The sequence below is a fragment of the Erinaceus europaeus genome, chromosome 14 (assembly GCF_950295315.1).
Source record: "Erinaceus europaeus chromosome 14, mEriEur2.1, whole genome shotgun sequence".
Taxonomy (NCBI): Eukaryota; Metazoa; Chordata; class Mammalia; order Eulipotyphla; family Erinaceidae; genus Erinaceus; species Erinaceus europaeus.
This window is the reverse complement of record NC_080175.1, coordinates 95,564,222-95,580,765: the sequence shown is the minus strand read 5'-3', so window position 1 is coordinate 95,580,765 and position 16,544 is coordinate 95,564,222. Positions and strand designations below refer to the sequence as shown.

The 16,544-nt window shown below is 36.9% G+C and overlaps 1 long non-coding RNA gene across 1 annotated transcript in view; it reads left to right on the top strand.

Annotated features, from left to right (window-relative positions):
• Positions 1–16,544, top strand: part of LOC132532828 (uncharacterized) — a 91,599-nt gene that overhangs the window by 26,400 nt on the left and 48,655 nt on the right. The window contains exon 2 of the long non-coding RNA XR_009544770.1: positions 7,664–7,785. This is a non-coding gene — a long non-coding RNA (uncharacterized LOC132532828). The remainder of the gene's footprint in view (positions 1–7,663; positions 7,786–16,544) is intronic.

Sequence of the window (16,544 nt, the reverse complement as noted above, 5' to 3'; positions counted from 1 at the left end):
CCAGCCCCCTGGACCAAAATTCTTTATGGGGTGTTGAAGGTTGAATTTCTGGCCTCTGTAATTGCTTCTCTGCTGGACATAGATATTGGCAGTTGGATCCATACCCCCAGCCTGTTTCTATCTTTCCCTAGTGGGGCAGGCCTCTGGGGAGGTGGAGTTCCAGGAAACACTGGTGAGGTCATTTGGCCAGAGAAGTCAGAATAGAATCATAGTAGCATCTGTAACTTGTTGGATGAAAGGCAGTAAGATAAAAAGCAGGACAAAACATTTCATAAACTGGCACCATAAAATAGGAATAGAGAAAATGAAAGTAGGGACCTTAGCATGGAAGGAAGCTAAGAAGTCTATTTTAGGCATGCTCCTAGGAGTCCATGTCTTAGTATCTTTGTTTGAGATGGATAGTTAACATGGAGGTAGACTAGAAATATTGTCAGGAAGATGGTATCTGAGTAGAGAATAGAACTAGGAAGTAGGATTAGGGTAGAGAATTGCTGGCAAAAATTGCTGGAAATATTTAAATGCAATTAACTCTTTACCCTATCAGTCTAATTTGGGGCCCATATCTAGCTTGATATTTCATTCCCAAATAGAATCCTAATTCTTGGGTGTGAATCAAACTTTATAATTATTGAAGGAGATGAGGAGACTGCCTATCTTTACATTATAGACCAAGGCCCTCTAGAAAGTTTATGACTTAAAAAAAAAACTTTTTCAGTATAGTTTGCATGCCAACATTATGAACTATATGTGAATTTATTTAGCTCAGATAATCCTTGTGAATGAGAAGCTAATCTATTTTTATTCTTTAGCCTTTATAGAAGCTTATAGAAGGTTTATGTGGAATGATAAATTCTAGAAAAGAAGTTCTATTGTTTAATTTACTATTTAATAGGATATATTGAATGAAATCAATATCAATTTAATCTGAGGGGAATATCCAGTCCACTCCACTTTCCATTGAAGATAATTAATCTTAGGTCAGTAACTAGTGCAAGGTCATTTATCCATTTAACAACTGAGTCAACTAGCATCGAGTTAATTAATTTTAAGACTATTACTCATTCAACTACCTTATATAAACTAGTGATTAAAATAAGAGTCATGGACAATCACACAGTCTAACACTAGCAATTAGTACAGTGTTTGAGTAAGCGATTATTTTTCTATTTCTTTTTAAAATTTATTAATTACTGCATAGAGTCAGACAGAGAGGGAGAGTGACATACACCTGCAGCCCTGCTTCACCACTCATGAAGCTTTCCCCTTACAGGTAGGGACCAGGGGCTTGAGCCTGGGTTCTTCCATGCTGTAATGTGTGCCCTTAACTAGGTGCACCACCGCCTGGCCCCTTCTGTTTCTCTTTCTTAAACCATATATTAAACATGTTTTATAGAATTTATTGAATGTCTTGAACGTCGCATGTCACAGAAAGATCTGTTGTTGGAACTCAATACTTAATAGAAATTACGATTTATGGGCCAGGTGGTAGTGCAGTGGACTAAGCGCACATGGCACAAAGCACAAGGACCTGCAGTCTTGTGATCCATCATTGAGTTCATTTGAGAGGCTTCAAGATACATAGAAATGTTTTCTAAACCCTTTATTTTATTTGTATTTGTTTATTTTCATAGAGAGATACAGAGAGAAAGATAAAGAGTAGAGCATTTCTCACCTGCTTTATAGTGGTGCTGGGGATTAAACTTGGAATCTCAAAGCCACAAGCATGAATGTGTTTTGTATCAAAGTTATACTATCTCCCCAGTCCCAGAATTTTTCTCTGTACTAAGCAGGTTTCCCAGTGTGTAAGAAGATAGCTCATAGCTTCTCTGGAGAGATATTAATCCACTTCAATCCCCTTGGACTATCAAACATTGTGTTAATTACTCTTGAATTTTGTTTTGGCTTCTGAGTCATAGTATTGAAAAAGGGAAAAGAAGGTAACTATGAAATTTTAATTTATGTTTAACTGAAAATCAGTCTCAATATAATGCTGTATTTTATTTTTTTTGTTTTACATTTTTAGTTTCTTTTTAAAAACATTTATTTATTCCCTTTTGTTGCCCATGTTTTATTGTTGTTGTTATTGATGTCACTGTTGTTGGGTAGGACAGAGAGAAATGGAGAGAGGAGGGGAAACAGAGGGGGAGAGAAAGACAGACACCTGCAGACCTACTTCACTGCCTGTGAAGCGACTCCCCTGCAGGTGGGGAGCCGGGGGCTCGAACCGGGATCCTTAAGCAGGTCCTTGTGCTTTGGCCACGTGCGCTTAACCCGGTGCGCTACTGCCCGACTCAGCTGTATTTTATTAAAATTTGAAAGACCATGACATGTATTCATCTGTATTGTTTGTGACTATAATATAATCAGGTATTACTAACTTTATGGCATAAAGTTATGCACATTATTTATTTATTTGTTTGTTTGTTTATTTATTTGTTCCTTTACTGCATTCAAGGTTAGCTGGGCTTGACGCCCGCATTGTAAATCCACTACTCCCGGCGGCCATTTTTTTCCCCTTTTTATTTTATTTTATTGATAGGACAGAGAGAAATTGAGGAGAGGGCAGGGAAGAAAGAGAAGGAGAGAGAAAAACACACCGACAGACCTGCTGTACTACTTGCGGGAAACGCAGGCTAAGACCCGGCCCCTTGTGCTGGTCCTTGCAGGTGGTACTGTGCACGCTGAGCGGGTGCATCACCACGTAACCCTAATCACTTGCTGTTTTTATTAGAATGTGTGTCCTAAGACTTGGACTCCACGTGTTCTAATTCATTATGTACATTAAGGAGGCATCCTAAGCGATTTTAATGCAGAACATTTGTAGGCCTACAAAGTGCATACTGCGTTACATTGCAAGACTTCTGCTTCCTCTAATGCAAGCTTGCCACTGATTTATTAATGCCCCCTGAACAAATGACATTACTGGATTTTAATGATTTACAGAAATGCTATATATATATTTTTTTCATTTATTACAAATAATGAAACTGAATCTAATATTAAAGTGCATAATTGCTCAAAGATATTGAATGACATCAACACCCGTGTTGTCTGTGAACTTTATTCTAGAGCATGGTAGAGAAATATTTTCCCATTGAAAAAAAATCAATGTTAATAACTGGAACCCAAGAACTGTAATAGGTTCTACTGTGTTTTTCTGGCTTAAACTGTGTTGCTATAATGTGCTGTGAAGAGCAACTCAAGACCTGTGAGCCGTGGTCATTTCCTGATCCCACTTAATTCTTTGATCTTTAGCTTTAAAAGGGTGATCAGAGATGTTGCTTTATCATGAAGAAATTATGTGAGTGGAACATCAACCTGGGGATCCTTGGCACAGCCCAACTATCACTGCAGAAGCACTTTGATGACGAAGTCTAGTGCCAACAGAAGGACTTTCAAGCAAACTTGAGAAAACAAACAAACAAAACAAACTACTATAACAAATATACGCTCAAAACTACCTATAGAAACTGACTAAAGATAGCATGGCTTTTTAAAATTATTGTTCTTATTTAATGATGGGAAGACAGAGAAGGGGGGGATCAAGGCGGGGGTAGAGAAGGGAGAGGAGAGAAGAGAAGGTAGCTCGAAGCTGAACTCTGCTGGATGTTGTTACTGGGAATTGAAGCTGGAACCTAAGAACTTCAGGAGTGAAAGTCTTTGCAAACAGGTGGTGGTGCATCTGATGTTTAATGTTTAACACACATTGTAGTACACAAGGACTCAGGTTCAAGCCCTTGGTCTTCATTTACTGAACTTCAGGAGTGCTGAAGCAAGGCTGCAGGTGTCTCTGTCTCCCTCCCTATCTCTCCTTCTCCTCTCAATTTCTCTCTGTCCCTAGTCAATAAAAAATAAACAAAATTTTACAGAAAGAAAAAAAAGTCTTTGTATAACCATTCTGCTATTTCCCCAGCCATAAATGATAACTTTAACATTATTCTTTATATCTGCAGAGATAAGATTTTATTTAAGAATCAATTTTACATATCCAGACAGTCTAAGCCAGCTGGTAGGGTTTACTGATCAGTAAAGAAGAATATATCTGGATGATCCATATGAGTAGTAAAATATTAGAGAGCAGAATAAATTTTGGAAGCTGACTGTAGATAATATCACAGAGATAGTCACATAGAAGTGGTTCTGACATCAGGAAGCTCCCAGTTGCATTAAAGCAAAATATTCTTTAACTAGGACTGCTAATCAGGGCTGCCCTTCCTAGGTGGTAGCTGTTGGTGTGAGGCGTCCCTCACCTAGGCTGGCATCTCTGTGGGCTCCATCTAACAGAGTAACATGGTAGAGATATTCTGTGCAGTCATAGTTCTCTATGAAGCAGATGACTTTACAGTGCTGTTTGCTTGAAATTCTTGCAAAATCTAATTAAAACTGTCAGCGTCAATAATACCAACAACAAAAACAGCACAATGTATTCCTAAGATTTTTTTTTCTCCTTGAGTGACCTTCAACATCAAAAGTGTAAGATGATCACTAAGGAGTCAAAGTCTATTTACACAGCCACTGCCAGTCTTCAGTGCTGTTTTGTTTCTTGTCTTACTTAGATTAAATTCATTTTAAGAGATAGAAAAGCACATTGAACCCATCTAGTATTCATATTTCATGATTTATTCAATTTTTAAAGTGTACCAGGTACATAAAGTAGACATTTCTCACTTAAAATTTTATTTTTATTTTCATTTGAAGGGTGTTAAAATATTTACTGAAGACCAAGTTATGTTCATGGTGACTGTTAATTTATTATCTGGTTTATCTAGCATATAATTGCCTGGTTATTTTATTTTTATTTCATAAAAAAGTAAATGAATTGATTTTTAACTTATATGAGCATAGTGTTGATTAATATATGTTTAATGGGAAAAACTTATGATGTTAAATTATTGTCTTATTTATAGAATGTCAAGAACAGTATATAGATAATACATCATAATTTGGCATTTATAAAATATTATTTTTCTATCAACAGAAACTTGGAGAGGAAGCTTACGCTTCCTTTTAATTATAATAACAATTTGGAAGCCATCTGCTCTTTAAAATTTTACTAAAATCTATAATGGAACTGGTGTCTTATATGCCAAGATCACACTTGTCTAAAGTGTGATCTGAATTTTTAAAATATTGCTTCAATAGCTATGTAGAATAATTTTTAAAATGTCATTTATTTAATAAAATTACACTATCTCTAGATTAGCAGTAATTAAAGAAATAGTCAAGAAAAATTGATTTACAAACATTAGCCATGGAAGTTAACTTAAACTTTTATCATGAATTTTGATATTTATTGGTACCAGATAATTAATGATAATTACACTGAGTTTTCAAGGGAACAAATACCTTTCAATTGGTGGTTAAAGGACTATGCACATATGCACACACATAAAATATACACAGCTGTACAGCTGCTGTTTGGTAAAAGTCTCCTTTGCCATACATACTAAGAAAAAGAATTAGGTGTCACAGTGATCTTTTATAATATCACTGATCTAATGTTTTCTCACTAAAACAAGTAGTAGTGATGATGTATACTGAGAGTTTGAAATTGCCCCATACACTCTAAATTAGTATGGAAATAGAACCTTTTATATTTTGTTTTATCATTTTTTTTCTTTTAAAAACTTTTTTTAAAGTCACGTATGTTTTTCTTAACACTTTTTAATGGAGAAGATGGAAACAGAATCACACATAAGGGGGGGTGGAGAGAAGAAGGAGGAGGAGGAGGAGAAGGAGGAGGAGGAGGAGGAGATGAAGAAAGAAGAGGAGGAAGAGAAGAAGAAAGAAGGAGAAGGAGAAGGAAGAAGAAGGAAGAAGAAGGAGGAAGGAGAAGGAGGAAGGAGAAGGGAGAAGGGAGGAAGAAGAAGAAGGAAGAAGAAGGAGGAAGAAGAAGGAGGAAGGAGAAGGGAGAAGGGAGGAAGGAGAAGAAGGAAGAAGAAGAAGGAAGAAGAAGGAGGAAGGAGAAGGGAGAAGGGAGGAAGGAGAAGGGAGGAGGGAGGAAGAAGAAGGGAGAAGGGAGGAAGGAGAAGAAGGAAGAAGAAGAAGGAAGAAGAAGGAGGAAGGAGAAGGGAGAAGGGAGGAAGAAGAAGAAGGAAGAAGAAGGAGGAAGGAGAAGGGAGAAGGGAGGAAGAAGAAGAAGGAAGAAGAAGGAGGAAGGAGAAGGGAGAAGGGAGGAAGAAGAAGAAGGAAGAAGAAGAAGGAAGAAGAAGGAGGAAGGAGAAGGGAGAAGGGAGGAAGAAGAAGAAGGAGGAAGAAGAAGGAAGAAGAAGGAGGAAGGAGAAGGGAGAAGGGAGGAAGGAGAAGGGAGGAGGGAGGAAGAAGAAGGAGGAAGAAGAAGGAAGAAGAAGGAGGAAGGAGAAGGGAGGAGGGAGGAAGGAGAAGGGAGAAGGGAGGAAGGAGAAGGGAGAAGGGAGGAAGGAGAAGAAGGAAGAAGAAGAAGGAAGAAGAAGAAGGAAGAAGAAGGAGGAAGGAGAAGGGAGAAGGGAGGAAGAAGAAGAAGGAGGAAGAAGAAGGAAGAAGAAGGAGGAAGGAGGAAGGAGAAGGGAGAAGGGAGGAAGGAGAAGGGAGGAGGGAGGAAGGAGAAGGGAGAAGGGAGGAAGGAGAAGAAGGAAGAAGAAGGAAGAAGAAGGAGGAAGGAGAAGGGAGAAGGGAGGAAGGAGAAGGGAGGAGGGAGGGAGAAGGAGGGAGAAGGGAGAAGGAGGGAGAAGAAGAAGAAAGGAGAAGAAAGGAGAAGGAGAAGAATGATGCTCAGCTCTGCTTTATGGTGGTACTGGAGATCAAACCTGGGAGCTTCGAGCCTCTGGCATGAAAGTATATTTACATAACCTCTATGCTGTATATCTACACATGGAACATGAATGACTTAACTGACTGGTAAAAACAGTACAGTGAACTTTTAGAGTTGGTGAGAGCTATGGTGGTTATCAGAGAGAAAGAAAATGGAATAGGAATCATAGGTAGTTATCCTTTTAATAGAGAGAGGCCCTTGAACTTTGAGGTCTAGTGAGTACAGTAAGCTGTATATCTAACAAAGATGTACAACTATATACCTTAATTTCTTATTATTGTAATAAAACGTTACTGACACAACTACAATAGCATTTAGCAAAATATGAAATATTTTATGATAATTCTGCTAAACATAAATGTGTTAAAAGTCATTTCTGTATATTTTTATAGAGATGACATGGCATTTTCAGTGCATTTATACAAATAGCAAGTTACCAATACTTCCCATGGAATAAATGTTTTGAAAAGTCATGTTGGTAGAGATGATATATTGTTTTCAATACATGAATTTACTTATAACAAGTTTTAAATAATACTCTGTATAATTTTTTGCTTAGCTGAAATGTAATAGTTGGCTTTGTCATACATTTTAATCATTCATGTTATGGCCTGTTTTTCAAGTTGATATTGAAAAGTATCATTCAGAAGAATGTTTAGCATGTGAGGGTAAAGATGAATAAGATTTCATATTAATCTTCATCACGAGAATCCAACAGGGACTCTTAGCCTTAATACTCTTAGGTATTTCCTTGTGTAAGCAGGATAATTTATAAAAACAGAATGCATATTAGATATGGGATTAGAGTGGTAATAAGTGTACTGAAGATTGTAATTGATTGTACTATTCACACCCACCCCACTCAATATGCAGAGCTTAAAATGCAATGGCCAGAAGACAAGGAAATACCAGTAGAAGAATGTGGATGTGGACTCCAGGACTGCTGATGGTAACTGTGACCCTCTGGAGTCAGCCAGGGAATGGACAAGGTCAAGGTAAGTGTGCATATGTTTCCTTCTCCTGAGCACTGGATGTTGGCTTTTTATCACTTGGTTTGATATTTTAAGAGATTTCTCGTGATCTTTTGGCAAGTTTTTTGTTTAGTTGTACCATGGAGCATCAAAATCAGTGAAACTGAGTTAGAATAAGGTGTGAGTTGGTACACCAAATCCAAAGCCCTTTTTCTAGTGTTGGTTGCATTCTGTGTATTCCGATGTAATAGATGCCAGGTAGATAGATGGATGTTTGTGTGTTTCTACATTTAAGTTTACAATGGTTTTTGTTACTGAAGAGAAGATTGATTGCTTATGTAAATATGTATTTTTAAACTTCACAATTATATTTCTTAAAAGGTGCCACGTTCTTTAGAAATTATGTGAACATTTTGATGTTCCTCCTTTTTCTGGCTGGTGTATTGAAGGAAATTAAAGATAGAGTGGTGTGACAAGGTTGTGGCATAATGATAACTCCTTTACAAAGTAGAAGTGGCATGAAGGTTTTGTGATAAGGTTTTTCACTACACTAATTTGATCAATAGCTATATGGAGTGCTTTATACCCAAGAGAGCATTTATGAAATGCGGATTTTATAAGTACTGTGCTGTTTTGGTGGTGTGTTGCCTACTCAGATACAAATTGCATTGCAATGTTTGTCCATATAAGTTTAAAAAGAGAACTTGTAGTGGCATTTTATCATGGTGACAGTGTTGAGTTTTTGTCAGTCATGTGATTACCCAAATATTCAATACACTTTGTGCATAAGCAATTATGTTTATTAACCTTGAAAACACTGTCTTAAAAAAAAACATTGTTTGTAGTTGTGTTTAATGACTATTTAGGGAAATTGAGGGCAAGGAATGTAGCTCAGGGGAATATCCTAAGATTTATCTATATATGACCCTGAGCTGCCCAGGGTTTGAACTATGGTTCTAAAAACAAGATGGAAGTATATTTTTGTATATGAATAGATATGTATACACATATGCAGATAATCAGACTTACCATTCAAGTAGACCTTGGTTTTCAAAGTTTTCTTTTCTTTTATTAAGAGCTTATCTTGACATCTAGTTGGGGTTTCAGTTGGCTTTTTCTTGATAAGAGTAATGTAAGCAAATCATGTTGAATACACATCATATTTCATTGTTTTATCAAAGGTCTAAAACTAGAATCTGTAGGCAGCAGAGAGTTCTCATTTTCTTGGCAAAGAGAGCTGTTTATCCCTTTGGCACTGCGTTGGATCACTAAAATGCAGTAGGACAACTGTTTATCTTCAACAGTGATCCAGCAGTATGTCTAGTATCGCACAAGATTGCTGGAACTCTTGATGTGGGTGTCACTCTCAGGGATTATGGTTTAATTTCAATGGGTTAGGCTATATTGGATATTTAAAACAGAAGAGGAAAAACAAGTATTATTTCTTCCTTGTACAGTTTTTTTTTCCCTTTTCATCAGTATTGATGTGTTACTCTTTCCTTTGAAAATGATCAACCATTGTATAAAACATGCCTGGAATCAATTTGTTCTGAAACTTCTAATGATAAATGCAAGTTGAGTAATTTAGTTTCTTTTTAAAAGACTTAATTAAACCAGACAATGATTTAGTATAAAAACAGTGGATTGCTCTAATGTAATGGCTAGGAGGATTTTGATACCTGTACAGTATTTATTGAGTGACGCAAATGCCTAGCCATTATAAGAAAGTCTTGTAATTTCAAATACAATACAATCTACATATTATCTTTTAAATCAAATCAGTAAGTCTCATTCATTGGGGAAACTGACAGTCCTTCCTAGCCGACTGAATCCACATGGATCCCAGTCACTTTCAAAGCCAGCAACAAGCAGCTCCTGACAGCTTTCAACCTGACACTGTTGACTGGCTACGGAAGAAGGGCAAACGCTAGAAGAAGAAGTAAGTCTCATTAAATAGTTATGTCTTCACTTTGGGGCCATACAGTTAAGCATAATTTAAAAATGAAAATTTTTAAATGAAAACTTTTTAATCCTGTGTATCTTTTAAAATAGGAGCTACATAGTATTTTATTATTGAAAAGAACATAAGAGTGATCCAGGGGGTGGCACGGTGGATAAGGCATTGGACTCTCAAGCATGAGGTCTCTAGTTCAATCCCCAGCAGCACATGCACCAGAGTGATGTCTGGTTCTTTCTCTTTCCTCTCATTTCTCATGAATAAATAAATAAAATATTAAAAAAATAAAGAAATAAAAGAACATAACAAATCAAAATCTCCAAAGAAAGCTCACTTCATAATAAGCTGAAAACTTTGTTAAGTTTTAATTACTAGACCCTCCAAAGTCCAGGACTGTTCTTATTGTGTAGTAAATGTTCCTATGAAAATAATAAACTTTTCTTCACGTTTATGTTTCCTAGGGATAATGGCAAAACTAAAATATATTTTCTATATAAATTCTACATTTTTATCAATAGATTGTGTTTAGTTACTTAGGAGTTATGGGGAAATCTGAATGATCATTCCCATAAAAACTGTACTAAAAAAAGTATGTTTGGGGGCTAGGTGTTGGCATACCTGGTTAAATGCACGTGTTACCATGCACAAGGACTAGGCTTCAAGCCCTCAGTCCCCACCTGCAGGGTGAAAGCTTCATAAACAGTGAAGCAGGCCTGCAGGTGTCTCTCTCTTTCCCTCCCCCTATCCACCCTTCTCAATTTCTCTCTGTCCTTTCAAATTAAATAAACAAAGTTAAAACAAAAACCAGAACAGGAAAGGTAAGTGTTGAGGTCAGTAGGTAAAAATTCATTCACCCTAAAGTCTACATAAAAAGTCAGACTGCATATTTCACTCTGTAAAAGTGTTGTTGGATAATTTACAACCCCCTTTTGTGAATTTTCAGTTTTTTTCTCATGTTAGAAAAAAATTAACCAAATACATGAATGGTCAGTGAGTATAGAAAGCATTAACATGCAAAGAAAATTTATTAGGAGAAGAATTAAGTGTATGTTTCTATATAAGAACAACTTAAAGAACACACATTGTAAAGATTTTGAAGAAGTGAGCAGAGAAAAACGCGTTAGCTGAGATGCAGCTGCCTGCCACAGTAAGCAGTTAGGGGTTGGAGTGGGTCCAAGTAAAGCTAAAGCCCGATGGATATTGGCTGGAGGCAGAACTGTAAAAAGACACTAGAGAGACCAATCGAAAGACTCTGGGGAGTACAAGTGACAGTGAGTGTACTCAGGACTGAAAAGGATTTCTAAATTCAGCAATACCTTTTCTTTCTTTCCCTAGTAATATATTCAAATAATACTACCAGATGTGTATTAAGGTAAAGACATAATTTTAGTTAAAAAATTTAAGAAACAAAACATAAAAAGAAAGAAAGTCTGTCCTGACAGATAGATAGATCTATGTGAATATAAATACAGTTTGAGACTGATCAAGGTTAACGTAAATAATATTTGCTGGAGAGAAATTATGACTTAAAGTTCATTTCAGAAATGTGGTTTAGAAAGTCATAACATGTACTTCTGTATTAATAACTTTTGTGAAAGAGTGTGATTTTTTTTCTAGTTTGTAATAAAGGTATGTTCCTGGAACATAAGAATGATAAGGACACTAGAATGAGTGTATCACTATCCAAAAAGAAAACAAAATAAAAAAATCAAGTGTGTCAGTTCTTTAAAAAATCTTTTTATTTATTTATTATTAGTAAGAGGCATAGAGAAATTGAGAATGCAATGTAGAGAGGGAGAGACAGAGAGACATCTGCAGCTCTGCTTAACCAATCATGAAGTTTCCCCCTGTAGGTGGAGACCAGGGGCTTGAACCTGGGTCCTTCTTCGCTTTAATGTGAACGCTTAACCAGATTAAGCGCCACCACTTGGCCCTGTGAGAATTTTTTTAAATCAGCACTATTTTATTGACTTTTGTAACTAATGCCTAACTATTCTAATAATATTATAATATCTTGAATACAAAGAGAATTTTAATCAGCTTGGTTTCCAAGATTATTTCCATGCTGAAATAGCAAGTAGCAATCCTGACCTTCAATGTTTAAGAAAATGTATTTTTTTAATTTCTTTTTTATTATCTTTATATATTTTTGGATAGAGACAACCAGGAGTTATTTGAAGTGGGGAGATGGAGAGGGAGAGAGATAGAGAGATACCTGCAGACCTGCTTCACCACTTTCGAAGCTTTCCTCCTGCAGGTGGGGACTGGGGAGGCTTGAATTTTGCACATTGTAACGCATGTACTCAACCAGGTGCACTACCCAGTCCCAAGAAGGTTTGAAATTTTGAAGAAGCTGAATGGAGAGCAATTAGGCAGCATGCTTAGCGGAGAAGCAATTACAGAAGCCAGAACTCCTACCTTCTGCTCCCCAAAATAACTTTGATCCATACTCCCAGTGGAGGAGAAGTGATAGGATGAAATTAGGTGCCTCTGAACTCCAGCTCCATCAGCACCCAGAGAGAGAGAAGGAAAAGGAGAGAGACATATGAAGATAGTTATGTTGTTACGAATGGCTTGGAGGAGAAGAGAGGATTGAATCAGAAAAAGGGGGGGGGGCTATGTATAAATAGTTATAGAGACGATGATTGGCCCATGCCTACAACCTTAGGGGAACTGTGGTGGATTGCAGTGAGGAGAGTGAAGATTCAGAACTCTGGCGGTGGGAATGGCGTGGATTCAAACCCCTGTTGACAGGTAATTCTGTAATATAAAAATCAATCAATAATAATAATAAAAGAAAGACAGAGGCAGAAACAAGAAAAAAAAGAGAGCATTTGGGCAGCTAACTTAAATCTTGGGTGCAAATCAATTTGATTTCTATCATTTTCTTCATAGATTTTTGCGCTGGATACTAAGCTTTTTTTTTTTTTTTTTAAAGAACTTATCTTTTTTTTTTTTATTGTTGTAGTTATTGTTGTTGTTGATGTCATTTGTTGTTGGATAGGACAGAGAGAAATGGAGAGAGGAGGGGAAGACAGAGAGAGAGGGGAGAGAAAGATAGACACCTGCAGACCTGCTTCACCACCTGGGAAGCGACGCCTCAGCAGGTGGGGAGCCGGGGGCTGGAACCAGGATCCTTATTCCTGTCCTTGCACTTTGCGCCATGCGCGCTTAACCCGCTGCGCTACCGCCCGACTCCCGATACTAAGCTTTTAAAAAATAACTCTATTAGGGAGTTGGGCTGTAGTGCAATGGGTTAAGCACGTGGTGAAGCAGGTCTGCAGGTGTCTGTCTTTCTCTCGCTCTCTCTGTCCTCCCCTCCTCTCTTCATTTATCTCTGTCCTATCTAACAATGGCATCAATAACAACAACAATAAAAACGGGAAAAAATAACCCTATTAGTAATAAACAGCTACCATCTTCAGTTTTTCATTGTGAAATGATATTTTGGCCAAGTAGCAGGATGTTATAAGTCCTTAAAAATATTCTCTTAGATTCTTCATAGTTAAATCCACTAAGCTGATCTCTTGTGTTTTGCCTTTAAATGTCAAACAACCAATTTCTCCTTTAAAGACTTCAGAGAAAAGCTTCCTAAGGATGACTTGACAGATGGACAAATGAATGAATGAATGGATAGAGAGAGAAAGTTGGAAAAAAGTTGCTTATTTCTTTCTTCCTTGAAATAATTTCCAAGTGTGTGCTAAAGACATTATTTTATTGTTTCACTCTGTTGATCTTTTGTTGAAGATATTCAGCTCTAATTTTCTTACAAGTGAAGCTAGCATCCAACTTTGAGTGGACACTATAGCTATAGTTTTTCACCTAGACTATTCTAAATCATGTGATCTAGGAATTTTAATATCATGTGATCAGTACTCCTGAGGAATAGTAATCTTTAATGACCTTAATGTCTTCTAGACATGTCTTATGACTTTTGAGATTCTTGGGTAAATTTCTTATTTTAACTGGAAATTGTTAAGAGAGGTGAGTTCAGATATATGGCAAAGAATACTGAATGATGATTATTAGTGTATCCCCGGAGACTTGACTTCAATATCACCAAAGTACATATTAGTGAAATTGAAGTCTGCTGTAGAATAGAAGTCTTAAAATCCAAAGCATTTTACATTGTGTTGGACAGTGTCTCTCTGTGTGTGTGTGTGTGTGTGTGTGTGTGTGTGTTTGTGTGCACATATATTTTGAGGCAACTTTCTGCTTACTTTGTAATAGAATTATATTACTTGTATCTAACTTTAGTTTGGGACTTAAAGTATAAAAAATAATAATCAGACCTAAACCCTCATGCATATCCTTCAGTATAAATAAAAAATTCTAACAATGATTCCATAGACATTAAGATAATTAATCTGGTATCTTTCCATTATGGAAACTCTATACAGGATTCACACCTAGGACTTGTTCTTGAACATGTGTTCCATCTATCAGCAATTTTTCTTCCTTAAATTATCATATATCTTGTCTAAAGTCTTTTCAAAAATTAAGATACATTGGAATTTATATGTGGTCATGTCATAGCCTATGACTCTGTTTATCAATTTTAGTTTTATTGAAGCATGAGATGTTTTTGGTTTTTATAATTATGTGTGGGAATGTTAATGATATTAGATACCTTATGATTATTTTTAACCTATTTCATTGTGACTTTTGACATTCATTTCCAAGACCGTGCTTTCTCTCTTTTCTCTTGCTATCTTGCTTTTGTTCACCTCAGACATCAGTTACTGTGCCCATGGTCTTATTTTGATCTTTGTCCTCATAGTTTACATAGCTCTCATCCTAAGTAACACTATCCGAATCTCTCAATATGCTCTTGCAGTTGCTTTGTGAACTTCGGTTAGTTATATATAAACTCTTGATGACTCACTGTATATTCAAAGCAAGTTAGGAACACGTTTACCAACTTTTCTGGTTGCTGGTAGAACAAACAAATAAGAAACGTGACCAAACATCTGCCATCGTGGAGGATGTGGAAAGATGAGAGACAGATGCTGAGCCACACAAATAATGTGAAGTGTCGTCATTGAGGTGCTGAGAAACAAGTTGTGATGGGTGTTTTTTAAATGAATCGTCAGGAAAGACTTCACAGAAATGATGGTAGTTGAGAGACCAAGTTCAGGAGGGTCTGTTATAAGCAGGGATTTGGACAGGAACATGGATTGAGATAGCACAGTGGGGAGCTATGCCTTGAGCAAGGGCTGTGCCTGGTTCCTATAGCAATGGCAAAGAAAGTATTGTGATTGGAGCCTTTGGTCCACATGGGATGGGAAGTAGTAGATGGTCAAAGAAGAAATAGGATAGAGGAGAAAAGATCATATAGAGGCTTATTTGGTTTTGTAATGACTTTGGCTACTGAAGTGGGAAGGTATTGGAGGATTTTGACATTTGAGGCATTTTGCGTTTTGAGATTATATGATGATCACTACTTAAAATTCAACGATTTTTTTTGTTTATTACTCTTTCTGTCAAGTACAAACTAATGTGCTAAAGTAATGTAAAATTCTAATTTGAACTAATTCAAACAAGCCTCTGTCTCTTTCACTTTTCCATTACTAAGCATCTCATTTTAAAAATTAAGTTGAAAGCTTTCTAGAATATTGAACCAATGCAGACATAACTCTTCATCAGATTTAGATACTTAACTGAAGATGCTAATTAGGGCATTTCTGTTGGAAGATGTTGATAAAACTGCATTTGAATTACAATTATGTCATTTGATAACATACTAAGTTGTGTTTCTTGGACTTGAATGTACATAGCGGTAATGAGGTAATAATTTTAAGTAGAAAACTTCCATCTCCATAATCAAGGATGTTTACTGGGAGCCATAAATAGCTTGGATTATTATGTTTTATCATCTTTATTTATTAGATAGAGACAGCCAGAAATCTAGAGGGAAGGGGTGATAGAAAGGAAGAGAGATAGAGAGACACCTGCAGCCCTGCTTTACCACTCGCAAAGCTTTCCCCCTGCAGGTGGGGACCCGGGACTCAAACCTGGGTCTTCGCACACTGTAACATGTGCTCTCAACCAGGCTCCACTTGGATTATTTTTGTTTGTTTCCTGGGAGGGCTGTGTCTTTTGCCAAGCAAAATATAAAGTGGGAGGGTAAAGGAGACAGATTAGTGGCCATGCAAACAGACTCCCATGTCTGAGACTCCAAAGTCGTAGGTTCAGTCCACTGCACCATCGCAGCTGAGCAGTGCTCTGGTCAAAAAACAAAATCATGGAAGGGGTATGGGACTCTGGTGGCGGGCATTGTACTCCTCTTATCCTAGAGTCCTGTTATTAAATTATTAAATCAATAAAATTTGATATTTTGGGGGCGAATTATGACATCACAATTTAATGGAAGCATAAGAACATGAAATCAGCAGAAATCACAGGAAAGACATGGATAAAAATAACCAATTAAAAGAGGAATAACATAGCTTAAAATTGGGCAAAAGTTTATGAATATTCACTAGGCTAAACAGTGGAGAGTTAACAGAGATCTACTGCTTACTAGTCACTAGGGGTACAGAAGGGAAAATCATGGAGACTTAATATAGCATCTAGGATACGAGAAAACAAATATGGAACCAAATCCAAGTTTGAAGGGTGATGAAGCCTCCTCTACAGAAGACTAAGTGTGACTGAGTATAGCTGAGAAATGGGCAGACATGGACCTGGCTGTGGAGGTGACATTTCAGTTTACATTAAAATGAGGACAAAGAGGCATGAACTTGAATAGCCCATGTGCTCTGGACAGAAGTTACAGCAAAAGTGAAGGTCCCAACATATAAATCAGGTATCTGTTTGGGGTGGA